The sequence below is a fragment of the Electrona antarctica genome (assembly GCF_951216825.1).
Source record: "Electrona antarctica genome assembly, chromosome: 23".
NCBI lineage: Eukaryota > Metazoa > Chordata > Actinopteri > Myctophiformes > Myctophidae > Electrona > Electrona antarctica.
In genome coordinates this window covers 31,466,892-31,487,918 of record NC_136804.1, presented here as the reverse complement: position 1 = coordinate 31,487,918, position 21,027 = coordinate 31,466,892, and the positions used below count along the sequence as shown (strand labels likewise).

At 43.6% G+C, this 21,027-nt stretch overlaps 1 protein-coding gene across 1 annotated transcript in view; it reads right to left on the bottom strand.

Annotated features, from left to right (window-relative positions):
• Positions 1–375: 375 nt before the first annotated feature.
• Positions 376–21,027, bottom strand: part of LOC306916221 (uncharacterized protein) — a 121,219-nt gene continuing 100,567 nt past the window's right edge. Inside the window, exon 5 of the mRNA XM_079494033.1 lies at positions 376–508. The gene's annotated coding sequence lies outside the window, so the exon portion shown is untranslated. The remainder of the gene's footprint in view (positions 509–21,027) is intronic.

Below are 21,027 nucleotides of genomic sequence, written 5' to 3'. Positions count from 1 at the left end.
AAAACTAACCTGCGGCAGGTTAAAACTAACCCGTAGCAGGTTAAAACTAACCCGTGGCAGGTTAAAACTAACCCGTAGCAGGTTAAAACTAACCCATGGCAGGTTAAAACTAACCCGTGGCAGGTTAAAACTAACCCGTGGCAGGTTAAAACTAACCCGTGGCTTCCTGTGAGGTTAGGTTCAGGGTTTGGGTTTTGGGTATAGGGTGTCGGACTAATGCCTGTCGGTCTGTATGGTATGTTGGACCAAACACATGCACCATGCGCGTGTTTGTGTTTGTGCGAGAGAGAGAGAGAGAGAGAGAGAGAGGTTGCCTTTCAGTGCTGGAGTGTCTGCTTTTATGCAACTGTGGTAATGTTACAATGATGGGGGGGGGGTTGGGGGTCACATTGGTCTCTGAGGTACGTTGTCTCTGAGGGGTCCACTGGGGGGCCTCTGAGGTACGTTGTCTCTCTGAGAAGGGCCAGGGGGGGTCCACGGGGGGTCCTCTGAGCAGACATGGAACCTGCTGGAAAGACGGAGACAAGGGAGAGATGTATGAGCTGTTTGACAGAGATAGTCTGTGGCTCTCCAAGAGTTAACACCCCGAACCCCTGGGGTATTTGGAACCATTAAATCAGGGCCTATTTCAAGGTTGCTCCGCACCATTTTGGAAGTAGCTAGAAGTAGCTAGATGTAGCCAAAACACCCCCGAGGGGATCGACGACTACAACGGGAAGTATGATTACTTTGAACGAGACAAGCGACGGGACCGCGATGGGCCGTCAAAAACACAATCTTTGGTTAGAATTGGAAGCATTGATTTAGATCAAGAGTTATTGACATTTGAAGATCTTTCCTCCCATCCACTAAAATGGAGGGGGACCACTTTGGATGACGTCCCAACCGGAAATGACATCGAATGTTGCTCAATCGACGCTACCAGCCTGTAGACTGGTGCGCTCTGTTATATGATTCTATACGGAACTTTTGATTAATCTCCGATCTGGGCGCGCAGCGGGATTATTTGATAGGACGGAGACCTCCGTTTTTGCCGCTCGGAGTGTTAAAGATCTATAAGGGTCCATTTGATTACCAACTCTCCACAGACCTGCCAACCTTGGGATATTGCCATGAGTACCACTTGCACACGTGGAAAATCTAGCCCTTTTTTGGGGGGCGGGGGTCCCGCAGGCCGCACATTTGGGTGTCCCGCATGCCTTTTTTGGGGGAGGTTGTTTTATAGAAAATTTCACACCAGAATTTTAGTACATTGCACGAATGCAATATTATTATACTGTACTTGCTCAGACTGAGTTAACACTACAGTCTATCTATATATCTATATTATGAGGAGTCCATTCATATTAACATTATCATATATTATGATTCCATTCACATTAACATTGTGAATCACATCTTGATGATGTCATCAAGATGTGATTCACCATGTTAATGATTTTCTTCAGACCTCCAGTTCTAGGAAACACAGAATGGGGGGACTTTTGTATTATTTCCACACAACAGCTCTAAGGTATTAATTAATTAATGACATGTTGAAAATGAGTGGTATTCCCCTTTAAGTAACGGAACGCAGAGACATGCCTGCCTGCTCTCACAGTCTTTTCTGTATAACTATCAAATAAGAATAAAATCTGGTCTCCGTCGGTCTCGGTATCGACTCAGATTCGACCCCCCCCCCCCCCCCCCCCCCCCCCCCCCACACACACACTCGGTCTAGACTTGGACTCGCTTTAGGTGGACTCGACTACAACACTAATAGGATAGCTGTAGCAGTTGTCAGAGTGGACCCCAGGAAGATTAGCTGCTGCTATGCACCAGCTAATGGGGATCCTAATAAAACCCTAAAAACTCTAGAGTAGTGGCAGACGTCAGTCATCTACGACACACCAACTTGGCCTACATGTGACATGTCATGTCTACGTCACACGTAGGCCCGCTAACCTATATAAGTGCTGACCCACACAGTAGGACTGCATTCCTTCAAGACATTCATCCAATGTATTCAGAGCTGCATTCTTTTACAGGGAGAAACCTATAAACTACTGTGTGAAATGCTTCGTTGGACGGTGCACCTAAAAAGGCTTCCAGAGACACTGTATGATGCTGCTGTAGCAGTGGACCACAAAGTATACTGCTTTAGAGGAGACTTTATCGAGTCCAAGCTTCGGACTGAAGTGCATGTCTTCAACACAGTGTCTTTATGCTGGATCAAGTTGTCCCCAGAGACAACTGGAAGAGGACAACACCCCCTTATGGTTCGCTCCATGCTCACCAGCCGAACAGCTGTGCTGATCGACCCTTTCATCTACATCTGGGGGGGAAAGAGTAGCATGTGGAACTACAGCACGGTGCTTTATGCATTTGATGTCGACGACCACAGAATGCTCACACCCAAGGTTTCTGGGACCGTTCCGGAGGGGAGGGAGGGCCACTCAGCCTGCGTCTTTGGGAAGGTCATGTTTATCCATGGAGGATTGAGCAGGTATAGATATAGTAATGACATCTACAAGTTGGACACCACCACGATGGTCTGGTCTTTAATTAACACCAGAGGAACTCCTCCACCCGTTTCAATATGGCACTCTGCCACTATCATCGGGACAAAGATGTTTGTAGTTGGGGGCTGGGGGAATGGGCAATTAAACAATCTCAGAGTTTTGGACACAGAGACAAACCAATGTATGAACACTCCTTCTGCACGGCCTCTTCCAGGAGGACGCTACAGTCATTCAGGCTTTTCCTACAAAGGAGAGCTGTACATGTTTAGTGGCTTGAACTATAACCAGCACTTCAATGAACTGTGGAAATTCTGTCCAGCGACCTTCACCTGGAAGAAGGTTGCGTCCAAAGGGAATGTTCCATATTTAAGACCTTCTACCACAGTATGGAGTCACATGGTATTCTGTTGCATGGTGGGAGATCGTATCATGCTCTTTGGAGGACAAGGATCATACGGCACATTCAATGATGAGCTGCATGTCTTAGACTTCAGTCCTAGCCTCAAGACATTATGCAAGCTGGCAGTTATTCAGTATCGTCTGGAGCAGTCTGAACTCCCACACAACATCAGGTGGGAACTGGCAGCAACAGCCAAGAGAAAAAAAAACAAGGCTACTAAAAAAGTAGTAGAAGTAAAAAAAGAAAAAAGAAGAAAAATCGCACCTGTGTGAAGTGAGGGGCGCTCTTATCATCGTACATCATCATGACGTAACGTCGATTTGCTCAGACACATTTTCCTTTCATTGTCAATGGCATTTAATGTTTGTGTTTCCACAAAAAGCAGATTTGTTCAGGCACAAATGACGTAAATTCTCCTTTCATTGTCAACGGCAAATGTGACAAGAGTTCAGGACAAGAAAGCTATATATAGGAGGGGCTAGCGCCCCTCAAAAAGGGGGCAGAAAACAAGATTTGTCCACAGATTGGACGAAGAGAGCCCTGTGGTTTACAAAGACACGTTTGGAAGACACTTATTTTCAGCAAATTCAAATTAATCTTTGAACCGAGACATTACCCCAGGTGGAGGAGTTGGTCTTGCCGGGGTCTTGTTCACGAGTGAGGGGAGGACGGAGAAGGAGATCAGCCGGAGGTATTGCAGTCGCTGTACCGCTCACTCGCTCACTGTTATGACGGATAGAGAGTTGAGCCAGAAGGCAAAGCTCTCTGTCTACCAAGCAATCTTCCTTCCTACTCACACCTATGGTCATGAGGTGTGGGTCATGACCCAAAGAATGCGGTCGCGAACACAAGCGGCCGAAAGGAGTTTTCTCCGGCGTCAGCGGGAAAAATATGATAATTTAGGGGTCGACATTGACATGAAAAAGCATGAGAACCACTGATTTAAACAACATTAGGAAGCCACGTCCCAAATAAGGAACTACACTTTAGAAACAAGCCCCCAAAAACCTGCAACCACCAATACATTGATTTCTCTACAGAAAAACAAACCCAGAATTGCTTAGAACAGACAGACATGGCAATAGATAGAGGGTAGACGACCCTTCAGGGCTTCCTTAAAATTTTGCAAAAGTGGACAAAAAACAAAGATATATATATAAATATAAGTGTAAATGTGGAAGCACAGGCTGTCTATCCCCAGTGACTGAGTGACAAAATTAACATACATCACAAAGATCATGTTTCCTAAATAAAACCACATTTCTGTGCATGATTTGCATTATATAATAAATTATGATTGGATGTAATTCAACTATTTACAAGTATCAGCTTAAAGTGCCAGGGGGTGGACACCAGTTTTGGTCCTGGGTGCCACTTTTCCCATTATAAATAAAAGAAAGAAAATGTAATTCTATTGTGCATGTAATGTGCATGTCATCACCTGCACACCAGATTAGAGGAATTTTCAAAAACATGGATTCAAAACATGGATTTTTATTTTTTGCACGTCTTGACGTCCCTGGCAATCAGTACATAGTTAGATTCAGCTCGTCTTAACGCCCCTGGCACTTAACTGAGCACATATAAAATGATTTTTTTAAATATTATAATATTAATATTATAATATAATATTTATATATATATTATAATAATTATAATAATTTTTAGTATTCAATTGTATTCAATATCCATTCCATTAATTAATGTATTCATTAATAGATATATAGCCTAGTCTGTATATCCATTCACATTCTATTGATAGACCATGCATGTGAATTAATTAATTGACTTTATTGAGTGTATATTATATAGCCTAGTCTCAGTCTGTACAGTATATTTCACATAGGCCAGTGATTCCCAGTGTGGACCCCCAGGGGTCCTTGAGGGAGTTCCAGGGGGTCCCCAGCTAAATGATAGTTAGGAACCAAATGGACCCTTATGGGTCTGTAACTCAGAGATTGTACAAATGGATCCAAACGGGTCCATTTGGTTCCATTAACTTTGACTTTATATAAATTGGGGGTCCGTAGAATAATGCAGGTCAAACTGGGGGGTCACATCGCTCACACCGAGAGCATAAAACAAAAATAATGTCTTCCACATATCGTAAAAAGTTTTAAAAGTTTAAGATCTATTGTCAATCAAGAGAAAGATTGTGGGTGAAACTGTTGTGGCATAACTCTCCGACACAATGAGCTGTGTGACATCTTCATAGAAGAGATGATTGATCGGCCTGTCGGGCTGAAGGCAGGCCGTTTGACAGACGGATCTCACACAACAGTCAGTCCTGTAACAACCCCATAATAAGACGAATGGTCTATTTACAGCACACGAGCAACCACGGCCCCACAGGAAGATTAATCCATTCTGGGCGGGAACCCCTTTTGGTGTTTTAAGCATTATGCTATACTTTAGCTATTGAAAAATAGCAGATCTACAAGCTCATAGCTACGAGCTTGTAGATCTGCTATTTTTGAAAAAATTTGAAAATGTGGCACAAATCTATATTCTTTCAGAGTGAACGTTTTTAAATCTTTGCTTCTGGGGGGTCCCTGGAAGTACATATTTTCAGATGGGGGTCGGTGGCCAATTTCATATAATTCTGGGGGTCCTTGACATGGAATTGTTTGAGAAGCACTGACATAGAAACATGAGTTTAGTGATTTAGTGATTTAGAAGACATTTTGTAGAATCGAGTTCAGGTCTAAATGGATTAAATATGTGGTTAGCTTGACAGCTCAGCTGGAAACGTGAATAACACATAGATCTACTATTGTCACCGAAACCAAAGTTGAACTCTAGAAAAGGATCTCGATTAACCCCAAGCATTGTTCATTTTATAGACAGCACATTTTGATTTAGCTTTAGTCATTAGTCTTTTGAGTCAAATTCCATTTGGTTTTAGTTATAGTTTAGACAACAGAAATGTCTAGTTTTAGTCAAGTCGACTAAATATAAGATTCTAGTCGACTAAATCTACAGTCGACTAAAATGTATTTTGGCCGTTCCCTTGATGGCATCGTTATATGACTGATTTTATACGTTGTTGCATGCTGAAAATAGCAGATCTACAAGCTCGCTGCGACGCGTTGCAAACTTGTAGATCGGCTATTTTCAGCATATGCAACCAAGCATAAAATGACTTGTTCTACATGGATCTCTTCTCCACTATCGTCCCTCGCTAAACATTTTAGTCTGTTTTTTATTTGTTGACTAAATTATCAAAATATTTAGTCGTAGTTTTAGTCACCATATAACTTACGTTTTTTATTTAGTTTCTTTTGTTTTCATCAGACAGTGAAGAAATGTATAGTCGACGGACATTTTTCGTCAATAGTTTTAGTCGACAAAATCCACACTGATCCCGAGTCCCGACCGAGATCGAGGAAAAGAGAGGTAAAGAGAGATGTTTCTCGGCTTTAGTTTAATTGTCTTGCAGTTGAGACAAAAGTTCTGCTGAGGCAACCTTTGGAATGTTCTTATGTGCAACAGAGGCCGCCTCATTCTATTTTCCTGTCTGTAATAAAGCAAAAGTACCTGAAAAAAAACATCTAACATCTAAAACAAAAACACAACAAAAGCATAATGTGATGTTTGATTATGTATGCAATATGCATTTAACTGGTTTGATGTATAATGTAACAGATGGCACGGTTCGTAAAGCCCCTCACAGTTGTTGCTAACAAAAAAAAGAACTTTTGAGTTTTGTATAATTAATTCCCTGTACGCTTAACTTATATACTTTCCGAATAACAAGCATCACCAACACTGCCTTTCACCTCATTATATTACAACTTTTAAATGTCACGTCACCCCTTTTTCAACCAGATATCATTTTAATGATGTTTAGGACACAAGAAACACTTTACTGGGATTTTCATGTGTTTTTAGATTTTTTTTTTGAGGGGGTTTAATGTTTGTTTTTAGTTCAATGTTTGTTTTAAAAACGCCTTTGACAATGAAGGGAAAATGTACTGTCCCTAACACAAACTTTAAATGCCATTAACAATAAAGACATTTTAATGTTTGTGTTGGCACCGTTTGTTTTACATCACCATTACATCACCTAATCAACATGAGTTAGACTTTCATATATTAGCGCCCCTCACTTCACACGGGTGTGATTTTTGAGTGGTGTAAACCACTCCTACAACTGGCTTTGTTAGTTTACGTGTCTGTTCGTACCAAAAAATGAGCATGGTTGCTATGGTCACCCAGTTCACCCGGGTGTGATTTCAGCTTTGTTAGTTTACGTGTCTGTTCGTACCAAAAAATGAGCATGGTTGCTATGGTCACCCAGTTCACACGGGTGTGATTTCAGTACGTCAGACCACAGCTGATCAGTCTATATAAGACCTTACACCACTCAGTTCACACGGGTGTGATTTTATTGTATTTCAGATACCTGATGACTCATTGGTCTCACTTCCTTCCTGGACTACAACGTGTCGCTACAACACTAACACTAAAACATTCCAGGTGACTAAAATGTGACTAAGACTAAATGAAAACTATTCAAGGGACTATGACTGAAACTAAAATCAAAACGTGCTGCCAAAAACAACACTGCAGCCAATCATGAACAAGTGTCAACTATAAAAGGTTGTCTTTCGGGGCGCCATAGTACAGAGGTATAGCAAATGTAGTCCAGGTGCTTTTCAAGCACCTGGCAAAAAAAGTTTCTAATTATAAACAGTCGACCAAACACCATCTCTATGGCATCAGGGAAGGGGGGGGGGGGGTCGGGGGACGGGGGGGTTGTGGCAGCACCTTGATCGAGTGACCCAATTTCCTCTCACACTCACACGGCATCCATAATTAATGCACGATAGATGTGGTGGTATCCCACCCCGGGATCTGATAAGTTCCATGCAGCTCCTGATGGATTTGGAGATATAGCTATAAGGCTCTCCCTCTCCTTCACACGGAGAGGGAACAGATGTAGAGCGGTGCATGAGAGAGAGAGAGGGATGGGATGATGGGGGGGGGGGGGGGGGGGGCTAGCTCTCCATGCCAAAGCGATCATTTCTGCCCCGCGGCGAACAAAATAGCCCTCATATATCCCTGTAATCTGCATTAGACGACGGGGCGACGGGCCAGGAGGCAAAGAGGGGGTGTGTGTGTGTGTGGGGGGGGAGGGTGAGTAATGGCGAGGCCACCTACCGATGGCTTGGCAGGCTTTATACTAGGGATGCACCTGCATCTAAATCGGTAGCATAATCGGAATCGGCCAAAAGGTATCAGGTCGGTCTCAAAATAATCCAAATTATTTAATCGGTCTATAGTACCTCGAAAATCAAATATGATATCTGAAGTAAAAATATGTTTTTCTGCATTTAAGTTGTGTATTCATGTCATTCAGTAGTCATTCAGTTGATGAATGAAAAAGAGTATAGGCTATTATTGATTGACATCTCAATGTCTCTCTCACTTACACTGTACACTACACATTAATGTCTCTCTCTCACTTACACTGTATACTACACATCAATGTCTCTCTCTCACTGACACTGTACACTACACATCAATGTCTCTCTCTCACTGACACTGTACACTACACATCAATGTCTCTCTCTCACTTACACTGTACACTACACATATCCAATGTCTCTCTCTCACTTACACTGCACACTACACATCAATGTCTCTCTCTCTCACTTACACTGTACACTACACATCAATGTCTCTCTCTCTCACTTACACTGTACACTACACATCAATGTCTCTCTCTCTCACTTACACTGTACACTACACATCTCCAATGTCTCTCTCTCACTTACACTGTACACTACACATCTCCAATGTATCTCTCTCTCACTTACACTGTACACTACACATCAATGTCTCTCTCTCACTTACACTGTACACTACACATCAATGTCTCTCTCTCACTTACACTGTACACTACACATCAATGTATCTCTCACTTACACTGTACACTACACATCAATGTCTCTCTCTCACTTACACTGTACACTACACATCTCCAATGTCTCTCTCTCACTTACACTGTACACTACACATCAATGTCTCTCTCTCACTTACACTGTACACTACACATCTCCAATGTATCTCTCTCTCACTTACACTGTACACTACACATCAATGTCTCTCTCTCACTTACACTGTACACTACACATCAATGTCTCTCTCTCACTTACACTGTACACTACACATCAATGTCTCTCTCACTTACACTGTACACTACACATCAATGTCTCTCTCTCACTTACACTGTACACTACACATCTCCAATGTCTCTCTCTCACTTACACTGTACACTACACATCTCCAATGTATCTCTCTCACTTACACTGTACACTACACACAATGTCTCTCTCTCACTTACACTGTACACTACACATCTCTCAATGTCTCTCTCACTTACACTGTACACTACACATCTCCAATGTCTCTCTCTCACTTACACTGTACACTACACACAATGTCTCTCACTTACACTGTACACTACACACAATGTCTCTCTCTCACTTACACTGTACACTACACACAATGTCTCTCTCTCACTTACACTGTACACTACACACAATGTCTCTCTCTCACTTACACTGTACACTACACATCTCAAATGTCTCTCTCTCACTTACACTGTACACTACACATGTCCAATGTCTCTCTCTCTCACTTACACTGTACACTACACATGTCCAATGTCTCTCTCTCTCACTTACACTGTACACTACACATGTCCAATGTCTCTCTCTCTCTCTCTCACTTACACTGTACACTACACATGTCCAATGTCTCTCTCTCTAACTTACACTGTACACTACACATGTCCAATGTCTCTCTCTCTCTCACTTACACTGTACACTACACATGTCCAATGTCTCTCGCTCTCACTTACACTGTACACTACACATGTCCAATGTCTCTCTCTCTCTCACTTACACTGTACACTACACATGTCCAATGTCTCTCTCTCACTTACACTGTACACTACACATCAATGTCTCTCTCTCACTTACACTGTACACTACACATGTCCAATGTCTCTCTCTCACTTACACTGTACACTACACATCTCCAATGTCTCTCTCTCACTTACACTGTACACTACACATCTCTCAATGTCTCTCTCTCACTTACACTGTACACTACACATCTCCAATGTCTCTCTCTCACTTACACTGTACACTACACATCTCTCAATGTCTCTCTCTCACTTACACTGTACACTACACATCAATGTCTCTCTCTCACTTACACTGTACACTACACATCAATGTCTCTCTCTCACTTACACTGTACACTACACATCAATGTCTCTCTCTCACTTACACTGTACACTACACATCTCCAATGTCTCTCTCTCACTTACACTGTACACTACACATCAATGTCTCTCTCACTTGCACTGTACACTACACACAATGTCTCTCTCTCTTACACTGTACACTACACATCAATGTCTCTCTCTCACTTACACTGTACACTACACATCAATGTCTCTCTCTCACTTACACTGTACACTACACATCAATGTCTCTCTCTCACTTACACTGTACACTACACACAATGTCTCTCTCTCTTACACTGTACACTACACATCTCTCAATGTCTCTCTCTCACTTACACTGTACACTACACACAATGTCTCTCTCTCACTTACACTGTACACTACACATCGATGTCTCTCTCTCACTTACACTGTACACTACACATCAATGTCTCTCTCTCACTTACACTGTACATTACACACAATGTCTCTCTCACTTACACTGTACACTAAACATCAATGTCTCTCTCTCACTTACACTGTACACTACACATCTCTCAATGTCTCTCTCTCACTTACACTGTACACTACACATCAATGTCTCTCTCTCACTTACACTGTACACTACACATCAATGTCTCTCTCTCACTTACACTGTACACTACACATCAATGTCTCTCTCTCACTTACACTGTACACTACACATCTAGAGCACTTCTTGTCTTTGCACACAAGCTTATAAAAATGTGACCGAAGGCGTTTGCGTATCAAACAGCTTCTGAATTAAAACGCAATTAATGTTTGGAGGAAAATCTAAATGGGCCTCCCAAGCATTCAACAAATCACCCTTATTTAACACCTCTCTCTCTCTCTCTCCCCCTCTCTCCCCCTCTCTCTCTATCTCTCTCGCTCTCTCCCCCCTCCCTCCCTCCCTCTCACTCTCTCCCCTAACTCGACATTTCATTACTCATCGACTCTGAAGTGAGGGGAAAGATTTTGTAGAGACGGCAATAAAAGGCTCGTCAGCGAGCGAGCGAGGGGAGCTCTGATGATATTTTAATATGATGGAGTTTTAATGAAGGCTGAGAGGGAAGATTGTCCGTCTGTCTGTCTGTCTGTCTGTCTGTCTGTCTGTCTGTCTGTCTGTCTGTCTGTCTGTCTGTCTGTCTGTCGTGTCTGTATCTGAATTTTGTACTATATTCGAAATCTACAAGTAATCAGTAACAGTAAAGTGTTCAAATAAAAGTGCAATAAAAATTGCAAATACTCAAGTAAAGTCCAAATGCCTCGAAATTGTACTTAACACTTTGATTGCTACAGGATCTCGGCAGGCCTATTTTGATGTTGCTACCGTTTAACATTGCACAAAGGCCTTGTTCGGGGGCCCACAGCAAAATGTTATCTTATAGCGAGAATCACACGCATACATCAAAAGAAAGCTGAACTTGTCCACTTCATTTTGATTTTACCATGTTCCATTCTGGAGATATTGACCTTTTTGCAACACCTGCATTTGCCTGAACAGCGAGCAGAGTTATGGAAGGTTTAAAGTCAGAGACATTGACAGGCAGATATAAAATTGAACCCAATAAATATCCTATACATCCTATACACCGAATGAAAGCCCTGAATGTGTACTTTTACGAGGAAAACAGTATACATTGATCCCATCTACAGTTAGACAGTAATTGGTTATTGAATGCAGCTTGTGCCCACCAGATAACTTCAGAGAAGACATGGACGTGAACTCCTCAATATTCACAAAATAAGGCCTATAGCGACATATAAATACTATATACCGTATGAAACAGAAGACTCTCTGCTTTCATAAGAAAAAAACTTCTACTGTAGTAATAATAAAAATCACACCCATGTGAAGTGAGTGGTGCAACTCTGTCCCATATTCTGTTCTCTGCTTATTCAATACAGCTCGCGGTGCAACTGTTCTCTACAGTTGCACGGTGCAACTGTAGAGAACAGTTGCACCGCTCACTTCACAGGGGTGTGATTTTTATTATTACAGTAGAAGTTTACAGACCAAACTGTAAATAAAAGGTTTACATGACTTTCTGTCTCAGTCCGTATATAGCGAGCTGTAGTGAATAAGTACAGAACAGTTGCAACGCTCACTTCACAGGGGTGTGAGTTTTTGAGTGGTGTAAACCACTCCTACAACTGGCTTTTGTGTGCAGAAAAAAATGAGCATGGTTGCTATGTTCAAAATAATTTCTGACGTAATTAAATCACACCCGGGTGAACTGGATGACCGTAGCAACCATGCTAATTTTTTCTGCACAAAAAAAGCCAGTTGTGAAATCACATCCGTGATTTCATTACGTCAGACATTACGTCAGACCACAGCTGATCATGCTATATAAAACCTTACACCACTCAGTTCACACGGGTGTGATTTTTATTATTACAGTAGAAGTTTACAGACCAAACTGTAAATAAAAGGTTTACATGACTTTCTGCCTCAGTCCGTATATAGCGAGCTGTATTGAATAAGCAGAGAACAGAATATGGGACAGAGTTGCACCACTCACTTCACATGGGTGTGATTTTTATTATTACTACAGTAGAAGTTTATTTCTTATGAAAGCAGAGAGTCTTCTGTTTCATACGGTATATAGTATTTATATGTCGCTATAGGCCTTATTTTGTGAATATTGAGTTCGGGTCCATGTCTTCTCTGCAGTTATATCTGGTGGGCGCAATGTGCATCCACCCAGTAACCAATTTATGACAAACTGTACATGGGATCAATGTTTACTCTTTTCCTCGTAAAAGTACACATTCAGGGCTTTCATTCGGTGTATAGGATGTATAGCATATTTATTGTGTTTATTGTTATATCTGCCTGTCAATGTCTGACTATAAACCTTCATAACTCTGCTTTCTTTAGATGATGATTCACTGCTTTCATTGTTTTGATCGCAGTAACATTGGGGGGGGGGGGGGGTCATGGGCACATTGGGCAGCAAAAGTCTTGATCCGTACGGCTATAAAAAGTCCCATTCCACCGTTCGGTTCAGAACTATAGTATAACGGTGAGACGCGTTGTCATCATCAGCTGATTTTGTTTTTCAAGCTAGTATAGGGGAACATGCCTGGGCATGCATCACAACACCACGGTTTAGGACGCGGAAAAGTTCGTTATACATTACACCCGGGTCGATTACGTCCCCGACGCGTTCATTGCGGTCTTATCACTACAATTATAATGAATAAAAAAGCGTTACAATCACACGTCCGAGCGATCTCCGATTATGACGGCTCTGCATGGCGATACGTGATCCCCCAACGGTAGACTGTCTTTTGTCATGGCGGCCCCTCTCGATACTGTAGTTCGTTTGTTAGTTCGTAGTATTGTAGGCTCGGGGATCGTTTGGTCGCTACAGTATGAAGAAGTAAACATGCATCTGTCCATGTGTGTTGCAGACGTTGTGCAATGCCGATCAGATCATGTGTTAGGCAGCGTAACAGCGTTCCGTTCATCATGTTTTTTTCCGAGACAGAGTACAGAGCCCCCATCTCGCAAGGCCCTCCTCCTGCAGGAGAAACAGGAGGGGAGGGGGGAATCGAGTATTATAGTGTTGGGTGAAAGCCAATAGGTGGAGGAAAGCCTGGTGAGGCGAGGTTTTTTTTTTTTTGATCACGTGAGCGGGACTAAGCAGCAATGACAGGGGGATGGTTCTTCATTGTCCGGGTGGGTAAAAAGATGAATGAAAGTATGCTATAAAAAAGTGATTAAAACGTATGGATACGTGGTTCGCACCGGACGTTTGATTAATTGATAACGTATTGATACGCGATTAGCGTTCGCTGTGTTAAGTAAAGTACTTAAATTTGTGTAAGACAAAAATAGACACTATGCCGATTTGCTCAGACACTGGCGTAAAATTCTCCATTCATTGTCAATGGAAATGTAATGCTTGTGTAGGATGGAAATCTACACTAACAGCTGAATATAGGAGGGGCTAGCACCTCTAAAAAATGTCCGGTCAACCCCCGTCCACATGCACAGCATGCACTGCTTCCGTAAGACTGCATTGGGAAAACAAACATGGTACTGGCTGACTTCATAAGCTTTGTAAGCGGTTGTTTCACCTCTGTCTAAAACTGTTATGTGCCTGTCCTAAGTTTATCAAGCTAGCCAGAAATACCTTTACTTTTTGGAAACAACACTGCGAAAGGGGTTTTCGCCACTGTTCTTGGACGGCTCAACGCCCGTTCTACTGATGCAGGGATATCCGGGCACGGAACCTCTCCTTGGAGCTCAGAGCGTAGATGTGAGGTTCCAAACGTAGCTAATGGATGAAGCCTATACAGCTGTCTTGTAGCGACAGCCTTTTGCCAAAATGTCCCGTTTTTTTCCAGGTGCTTGCAGGAAAGCCCCTGGACTACATTTGCTACTTCTGTACCAGCGACTGTAAAGACGACCATAAAGGCAACCTTATCACTTTTCATGATTGGCTGACTCTAAAGGCCAATGGGAGACTTTACCCATAAAACCCATAGTCCGAACGTGAAGCCCTATTGGCTGCTGTTGTGTAAGAGGTGCATCTACATGAGCTAATGTTCTTTTTTTTAATGTTTTTTTGTGGCTTTCGCCTTTATTTTATATTTTTTATGGAGGGACAGATAGTAGGCTGACAGGAAATTGGGAGAGAGATGGGGGGAAGACATGCAGTAAAGGCCGTCGGGATCGGGAGTCGAACCCGCGGCACACTTGCCAGACTGGATTAACAGCCAAGGTGCCTGGACCATTGAGCCATGGCCCAGGCCCAGGAGCTAATGTTCTGAGCGAACTGCAGCTGAGCGAAAGCCGTAACAAAACACAAGTGAGTGAACCAACAAAAGAACGTCGGAAACGAACGAAAACAAACAACCGGGAGGTCGTGACAGAGAAATGAAACGTTTTTATTTTTTTAAAGAAAAGATGCACAACGGAGGCGGCCAAGCAGCAGCGCTTGCTGCACCTGGCAGTTATGACTCGAGTCATTCTTGTTTCTGAGGGGCGTTAGCTATTCAGCTATTAGTGTAGATTTTCGTCTTACACGAACATTAAATTCCCATTGACAATGAATGGAGAATTTTACGTCAGTGTCTGAGCAAATAGGCATAGTGTCTATTTTATGTCATGATGACACACCTCACATGAGGTGTGATTTTTACCGTTTCGAAGGCACTAATCTATGTTGTTTGTTCTCGTCCTTGTATAGAGGAACACACACACACACACACACACACACACACACACACACACACACACACACACACACACACACACACACACACACACACACACACACACACACACACACACACACACACACACACACACACACACACACACACACACACACACACACACACACACACACACACACACACACACACACACACACACACACCATCTCCCCCCTCCGCTATATTTGTGTTGGTTTTTGTCATTGATTGGAACTTAATCGGAACACTTTCCACTTTTCTCGCCGTCTGACACGATTTGCCGGGATTGAATGGTGAGATGGAGTGAACTGCCAACAAGGTTGTGCTGTTGGACTTAAAGTGGCTGTGATGAAATTGCAGACCATTAAACACATTCCAATGTCTGAGGAGTCTGGAGGGAGGGAGCGGCATTTGTTGGCGACCCGCCGGCAATTATGAGCGTCTTCACTGCCCAAATGTTATCATCGCTGCAGCACACGTGATGAATGATAATCCATCTATTCAGAATGATCTTGCACGGCATCAAGGACACGTTAGAGGAGGCTGCATGTCTGGAGTTTTAACCCATTGAGACCCGAGAACAGATACTACAAAATGTCTTCTGAATCATGACAAGTTTTCTGAAAAACCTTATGTTTCTATATCAGCGGTTCTCAAGCTATACAAGGGTCACAACAAACATATGTAATTGGCCGCCGACCCCCTTTTCAGGTCTTAAACCCATTTTGGACTGAGGTCGATTTAAAAAAAAAGGCTTCTAAATCCTTTTTTCTGTTTCTATGTCAGTGGTTCTCAAACTATTTAATGTCAAGGACCCCTAGAATTATATGTATTTGGCCATCTGGAAATATGTTGTTCCAGGGACCGGCCCAGAAGCAAAGATTTGAGTTAAAAACGTTCGCTCTGAAAGTATATCCAAAGATTTGCGCCACATTTTGACGATTTAAAAAAAATAGCAGACCTACAAGCTCGTAGTGCGCCACTCGGTGGCGCGCTATGAGCTTGTAGATCTGCTATTTTTCAATAGCTAAAGTATAACATAATGCTTAAAACACCAAAAGGGGTTCCCGCCCAGAATGGGTTAATGGAATAAAGGCTGCTGGAATTTTAATACAGCTAAATTATGTGACAAAAAAATGCAATACAACCTCTTCAGCTGCCGTCAGAACCACAAGAAGAGGAATCTGGTATCCAGAAGCCACGCGTACAAAACACACCATGAAGGACGGCAGGTATTAATTCATTCTTCCACGGCCTTTTCATTCTATACTCTTATTTTGAAGGTGAAGCATTCACTGGCCCGGAAATAATACATAAAGTAAATGAAATCTGCCCTTCCGCGGTGTGTGTGTGTGTGTATCATAGCTTAGGAGACAGCCAATCATGACCAGGTCGCTACTACGCGATTGGCTGGCGGCATTTCTGGCGGCGTTTCAGGGTATGCGGTCAGACTCCCAGACCCCCTTTCCACCGGTTGGTTCCCAATGGGAACCGGTTCAGTTCTTTTTGGTTCTTAGTCCATGAGCCAGAGCTCCAAAATTGGTGGGAAAAACTAGACCTATATTAAATTGTTTATAGGATCAATACAAGTAAATTCATATATGATAACCCTTCCACAGTAGTAGCTTTTTCATATTTTCGATTACTTTGCATATTTTCCTACATAATGCCTCATTTGCATATTTAAAAATGTAAAATTTGTAATACAATAAATCATTGTCTTCGTCTAAGTACTCAATTGGGGAAGTTTCATGGTGATAACAATCTAATATACGTAGGTAGGTATGGTTTTTCCCACTCAATTCATAATTAACGTTCCAATGTTGGAGCTCTGGCTCATGGACTAAGAACCAAAAAGAACTGAACCCATTGGGAACCAACCGGTGGAAAAGGGGCCCCATTGGCTTAGGCGGCGTTTGATAACAGCCGTAAATTAATTTGTATTGTTCAGTCTTATCAAGTCTCACACCTTCCTCTTACAACCTAGATTCTCTGTGGGGTTCACGGTTCAGGTCAGGTCAGTTGGCCGGTCAGTTACGCACAGTAATACCATGGTCAATACAACAGTTACTAGTCGTTTTGGTACTGCGGGCAGGTGCCAAATCAAGCTGGAAAGGAAAATCAGCATCTCCATAAAGTCTGTCAACATACAGAAGCACAGAGTACTCTAACATATCCTGATACATGGCTGTGTTAATGTTAATGTGTGGTGTGTTGAAGTAAATGGTAAATGGTGCATTTATATAGCGCCTTTATCCAAGGTGCTTTACATAGATTGTGCATTACATTCACCCATTCACACACCGATGGCGCCAGGAAACCAGCACATCAAGGGGCAATTAGGGGTTCAGTGTCTTGCTCAAGGACACTTCGACACTAACTCTGGGGGAGCCCGGGTTCGAACTGGCAACCTTGCAGTTACCATCCAGCCACTCTACCCCTCAGCCACCGCCACCCACATGGGTATAATACAATGATTGCATTGCATCGTGATTCGTGACTCAAGTGGACTCGTTCGGGGAAGAGTCCCTTGAGTCCGAGACCGAGTCAAGACCGAGTTGATCAAAATGTGGACTCGAGACAGCAAAGTCTATCGACATTTAATGTTCCTTTAGAGCACTTTAAACAGAAAATAATTCGCCAGCCAAGACTATATGGACAAAGTCCATGGTTTGCTTAGGACACTAAATTACGACATAAGACATACAACAAATTTAGTTTCATAGGGGGCGCTCAAAGTGAATATTTTCAGACGGGGGTTTGTGGCGAGATACATAGTTCCAGGGGGGGCGTGTCCTTCCTTGAGAAAGGTTTGAGGACGGCACTGTTGTCGACTGTACATGCCGGAGAAGAAGGTCACGTCAAAGTAAAAGCCTGAGGATTCAAATAGTGCACCAACAAAAGTGTACCCACACACTTCATCTTTACACAAGGTCATAGCCCCTCCCCTCCCTCCCTTCCCTTTGACCATACAAGGTCATTCGCCTTCCTTTAATCATAATATAAGTCCCACCCCGCCTCGTTCTTTTGACTGTATAAAGATCGTCTCACACCAGCTAGCGACGTCTCCCCAATTAGCATGCAGCCTGTGGCGCGGTCTGTCTGGCGCAGAGCACGCGCGCGCGAGAGCGAGAGAGAGAGAGAGAGAGCGGCACGGGCCTGGCTGGCACAACGCTCGCCCTAATGAGATGCCAGTCAACACGAGAGAGAGAGAGAGAGAGAGAGCGAGAGAGAGAGAGAGAGAGAGAGAGTACCCAAGGCAATGACTGTTAAAAAGACAAGAAAGAAAGTGGGTGGTTGGTTGGTTGGTTGGTTGGTAATAAAATAAGTGCCGTCTCAAGCAGAGAGAGAATAGAGGCACTGGATGAGATCAACATTACGTCACCCATTGGGGTGTTTCTTTCTCCTTTTGTTCGTTTGTTGTTGTTTTTCTCAGCGTGCCTCACGGCACGGCGCGGTGGGTGTTTACATTTTTAGCATCGTTTCACACCCAGTGGAGACGGAAGCCCATAACTACGGCACTGATAACGCGCGTGTGCGTGAGTGTGTCTGTGTGTGTGTGTGTGTGTGTAATCACCGCAAAGCCATCTGTGCATCTCAGAGCTTGAGGACGCCTTCGACTTTCCACGTACTAAACAGAGACCATTGCAAACTTCAGCCATAACTCACTCACTGCACCGACTAGACAGACAGACAGACAGACAGACAGACAGACAGACAGACAGACAGACAGACAGACAGACAGACAGACAGAGACAGACAGACAGACAGACAACTACTAAACCCTTTTAGTAGTGAACGTGTGTATGTGTGTATTTTTCAGAAAGGTGCCTCTTTAGGGGGCCACCCTGTGGTGAAAATATGCTATTTATGTGCTCAGACCCAGGGACACAGCCAGGGACACAGCCAGGGACACAGCCAGCCAGGGAAACACATTGCTGTCTATATGCACCACTCAAAAAGGACAGCCCATATAGTCTTTCCCAATGAACACTGAGTGCTGTTGCCTGTATTCATATTTTGTATACCATTTCCCCCCCCTCTTTTTCCTCTCTTCCTGCACCTCTCCATTTATTTAATTTATTATAAAGAGGGTGAAATAGTGAAATTCCCACAGACTTTTTCAATGCATTTCAATGGGGTGACGTACTGTATCGCGTGACGTGCTGTTCTGGCTCGATGCTCTCTCTCCGACACAGTGGCAGTCAACAGTCAGCTCCTCCTTCACACAGCACTGAGCAGGCTGTATGGAGCTGTATCGTTGCATTCGCGAATATTTTCACAACTTAGTCACAATTAAGCTGAGATAAGGGATGCCAGCATGTTGTTTACTATGCCGTTAACCCTATAGAACACCAAATATTTCTCGTTAAAATAATATTGAAGTGGAGCAATACATGGCAATTTGAGGTTGGGCCCTATGGGGGATCAAAAAAAATTCTGGTACCTATTGTATTGGAAAAGGCCCTGGATGGAGTCTACACAAGAATGCTACGAATGGCACTAGGTGTCACATGGACGGACCGCATCAGAAATGTGGACCTATATGGGGACCTACCACGGGTCACGGACAAAGTCAGAGAGAGAAGGATGAGGCTGTCAGAAAATTGACCCTATGGGAGCCAACCCAGGGCAAAGCCAGGAGGGGAAAGAAGCGTACCAGCTATGTAGACATACTGCGGCGTGACAGCTTGGCTGACAACACTGAAGAGCTCATAAGAACCTGATGTCGGATAGGAAATCATGGAGGGCAGCGATCCAGTCGGTGTTGGCTAGACGTCACTCTCGCAGCAACTAACTACAGTAACTATTGTTTAAAGAAAATGGAGCTGGGAACCTCTCTTTTGGTCCTGCACCAATATCCTGGCACATGCAGTGAGAATGGTCCATGACGTGAAGGCACAGCCTCAGGTCTACATCATGTCTGTGTAGAAACTCTTTAAACTCTGTAAACACCCCCTACTCTAACATCAAACATGGAAATGCATGCCATGCCTCGCAGAACCCCCGGTCGCCTGTTAATGGCCCTCCTGTTTGTAATGGCATCCGTTATGGTGACGCTTGACAAGCTGCCAAAGTGAGTGTGTGTGCGTGTGCTGCGTGTGCTGCGTGTGCGCGTGCTTGCGTGTGCGTGCGTGTGTGGTGGAAAGGAGCGGGCTGTAATGTTATTGCGAAGCCAATCACCCACTAAGTATTTTCTGGCTGCCATTTCCTCCGTGCTAATGCGGCCCAGCCTCCCTCGCCGCCGCAGCTAAATCGACTCTTTACGCCTGACTTGTTCAGCCCTCCCTTCCTCCCTCCCGGCGACGCGCCCACAATCCCAAAGACGCACCGGAGCGATCGTCTGGGGAGCGGCAACAATGCGGCGGCGCTTCGATGTGGGGATTTGTGCATCAGCGAGTGTGCGCGCGCGCGCGTGTGTGTGTGTGTGTGTGTGTGTGTGTGTGTGTTCTATAGGGATGTGGCTGGGCTGGTATGATGTCATTAGCATCATCGACCCTAAATCACGCAGAGAGACGGTTTTCGGCTATTAGAATGAAGAGGATGAGACCTTTTTATTCTTTTTACCTCCCCACGGACGGACGGAGGCTGTTTGGAGAGGCGACGGAGGAACGGCGGAATAATGCGTCGTCTTCAGATGTGTCGCGGTGTAG